The sequence below is a fragment of the Excalfactoria chinensis genome, unplaced genomic scaffold (assembly GCF_039878825.1).
Source record: "Excalfactoria chinensis isolate bCotChi1 unplaced genomic scaffold, bCotChi1.hap2 Scaffold_1035, whole genome shotgun sequence".
In the NCBI taxonomy this organism is placed as follows: Eukaryota; Metazoa; Chordata; class Aves; order Galliformes; family Phasianidae; genus Excalfactoria; species Excalfactoria chinensis.
In genome coordinates, this window is record NW_027315594.1 from 26865 (window position 1) to 30736 (window position 3872).

The window sequence follows — 3872 nt, forward strand, 5'->3', positions numbered from 1 at the left end:
CTATTGAGCCCACACTGAGCCCTCATTGAGACCCCACTGATCCCCTATTGAACCCCCACTGAGCCCCCATTCTGGATCCCCACTGATCCCCCATTGAGCCCCTACTGATCCCCAAATTGAGCCCCCATTGATCCCACACTGAGCCCCCACTGAGCCCTTATTGAGACCCTATTGAGCCCCCACTGAGCCCCCATTGAATCTGCATTGAGTCCCCATTGAAGCCCCCCTAATCCCCCATTGAGCCCCTATTGAGCCCCCACTGAGCCCCCATTCCAGACCCTCACTGACCCCCCAGAGCCTCCACTGAGCCCCCATTGATCCCCTATTCAGCCCCCATTGATCCCCCACTGACCCCCTCATTGATCCCCTATTGATCCCCCACTGAACCCCATTTAACCCCCATTGCTCCCCCATTCCGGACCCCCACTGATCCCCCACTGACCTCCCATTGATCCCCTATTGATCCCCCATTGATCCCCTATTCAGCCCCTTTTGATCCCCCATTGAGCCCCTATTGATCCCCCACTGCTTCCCCATTCTGGACCCCCCCTGACCCCCCATTGAACCCCCATTGACCCCCTATTGACCCCCCATTGACCCCCTATTGACCCCCCATTGATCCCCTATTGACCCCCCATTGATCCCCTATTGATCCCCTATTGCTCCCCCATTAACCCCCACTGCTCCCCCATTCTGGACCCCCACTGACCCCCCATTGAGCCCCTATTGATCTCCTATTCAGCCTCTATTGATCTCCTATTCAGCCCCTATTGATCCCCCATTGAGCCCCTATTGATCCCCTATTGCTCCCCCATTCCGGACCCCCCTGACCCCTTATTGAACCCCTATTGATCCCCCATTGAGCCCCCACTGACCCCCATTAACCCCCATTAACCCCCCCTGCTCCCCCCTTTCTACCCCCCGACCCCAACGCAACCACCGGTTCGATCCCTGCTGTCCCCACTCTCCCCCCCCCATTGGGTTCAATTCAGTTCAATTCAGTTCGTCTCCCCCCGCTGCCGTTACCGTGTCTCCACGGGTCCTTGGATGATCCCCCACTGATCCCTTATTGAGCCCACACTGAGCCCCCATTGAGACCCCACTGATCCCCTATTGAACCCCCACTGAGCCCCCATTCTGGATCCCCACTGATCCCCCATTGAGCCCCTACTGATCCCCAAATTGAGCCCCCATTGATCCCACACTGAGCCCCCACTGAGCCCTTATTGAGACCCTATTGAGCCCCTACTGAGCCTCCATTGAATCTGCATTGAGTCCCCATTGAAGCCCCCCTGATCCCCCATTGATCCCCCATTGATCCCCTATTCAGACCCCACTGAGTCCCCATTCCGGACCCTCACTGACCCCCCAGAGCCTCCACTGACCCCCCATTGGTCCCCTATTCAGCCCCTATTGATCCCCCACTGACCCCCCATTGATCCCCTATTGATCCCCCACTGAACCCCATTTAACCCCCACTGCTCCCCCATTCCGGACCCCCCCTGACCCCCCATTGAGCCCCCACTGATCCCCTATTCAGCCCCTATTGATCCGCTATTGATCCCCCACTGCTCCCCCATTCCGGACCCCCACTGACCCCCTATTGATCCCCTATTGCTCCCCCATTCCAGACCCCCCCTGATCCCCCATTGAGCCCCTATTGATCCCCTATTCAGCCCCTATTGCTCCCCTATTGACCCCCCATTGCTCCCCCATTAACCCCCACTGCTCCCCCATTCCGGACCCCCCCCTGACCCCCCATTCAGACCCTATTGATCCCCCTCTGAGCCCCCATTGATCCCATATTGACCCCCTATTGACCCCCCATTAACCCCCCCTGCCCCCCCCTTTATCCCCCCCGACCCCAACGCAACCACCGGTTCGATCCCCGCTGTCCCCACTCTCCCCCCCCCATTGGGTTCAATTCAGTTCAGCTCCCCCCGCTGCAGTTACCGTGTCTCCACGGGTCCTTGGCCGATCCCCACTGATCCCTTATTGAGCCCACACTGAGCCCTCACTGAGACCCCACTGATCCCCTATTGAACCCCCACTGAGCCCCCATTCCAGATCCCCACTGAGCCCCCATTAAGACCCCATTGAGCCCCCACTGATCCCCTACTGAACCCCCACATATCCTCCATTGAGCCTCCACTGAGACCCCACTGATCCCCAATTGATCCCCCATTGAATCCCCATTGATCTTGTATTGAACCCCACTGCTCCCCCATTCCAGACCCCCCCTGACCCTCCATTGAGCCCCTATTGATCCCCCACTGCTCCCCCATTCCGGACCCCCACTGATCCCCCATTGAGCCCCTATTGATCCCCTATTCAGCCTCTATTGATCCCCCTCTGACCCCCCATTTAACCCCCACTGCTCCCCCATTCCGGACCCCCCCTGGCCCCCCATTGAGCCCCTACTGATCTCCTATTCAGCCCCCATTGATCCCCCACTGACCCCCCCATTGATCCCCTATTGATCCCCTATTGCTCCCCCATTAACCCCCATTGCTCCCCCATTCTGGACCCCCACTGACCCCCCATTGATCCCATATTGACCCCCACTGCTCCCCTATCGCTCCCCCATTAGCCCCCCCTGCTCCCCCCTTTCTACCCCCCGACCCCACCGCAACCACCGGTTCGATCCCCGCTGTCCCCACTCTCCCCCCCCATTGGATTCAATTCAGTTCAATTCAGTTCAATTCAGTTCAATTCAGTTCAGCTCCCCCCGCTGCCGTTACCGTGTCTCCACGGGTCCTTGGCCGATCCCCCAATGATCCCTTATTGAGCCCACACTGAGCCCCCATTGAGCCCCTACTGATCCCCTATTGCTCCCCCATTAACCCCCACTGCTCTCCCATTCTGGACCCCCACTGACCCCCCATTGAGCCCCCATTGATCCCATATTGACCCCCTATTGACCCCCCATTAACCCCCCCTGCCCCCCCCTTTATCCCCCCCGACCCCACCGCAACCACCGGTTCGATCCCCGCTGTCCCCACTCTCCCCCCCCCCATTGGGTTCAATTCAGTTCAATTCAGTTCAATTCAGTTCAATTCAGTTCAATTCAGTCCGTCTCCCCCCGCTGCCGTTACCGTGTCTCCACGGGTCCTTGGCCGATCCCCCAATGATCCCTTATTGAGCCCACACTGATCCCCCATTGAGCCCCTACTGATCCCCAAATTGAGCCCCCATTGATCCCCCACTGACCCCCCATTGAGCCCCTATTGAACCCCCATTGATCCCCCACTGAGCCCCTATTGATCCCCTATTGCTCCCCATTAACCCCCACTGCTCTCCCATTCTGGACCCCCACTGACCCCCCATTGAGCCCCCATTGATCCCATATTGACCCCCTATTGACCCCCCATTAACCCCCCCTGCCCCCCCCTTTATCCCCCCCGACCCCAACGCAACCACCGGTTCGATCCCCGCTGTCCCCACTCTCCCCCCCCCATTGGGTTCAATTCAGTCCGTCTCCCCCCGCTGCCGTTACCGTGTCTCCACGGGTCCTTGGATGATCCCCCACTGATCCCTTATTGAGCCCACACTGAGCCCCCATTGAGACCCCACTGATCCCCTATTGAACCCCCACTGAGCCCCCATTCCAGATCCCCACTGAGCCCCCATTAAGACCCCATTGAGCCCCCACTGATCCCCTACTGAACCCCCACATATCCTCCATTGAGCCTCCACTGAGACCCCACTGATCCCCCATTGAATCCCCATTGATCCCGTATTGAACCCCACTGCTCCCCCATTCCAGACCCCCCCTGACCCCCCACTGAGCCCCTATTGATCCCCTATTCAGCCCCCATTGATCCCCCATTGAACCCCCACTGCTCCCCCATTCCGGACCCCCCTGACCCCCA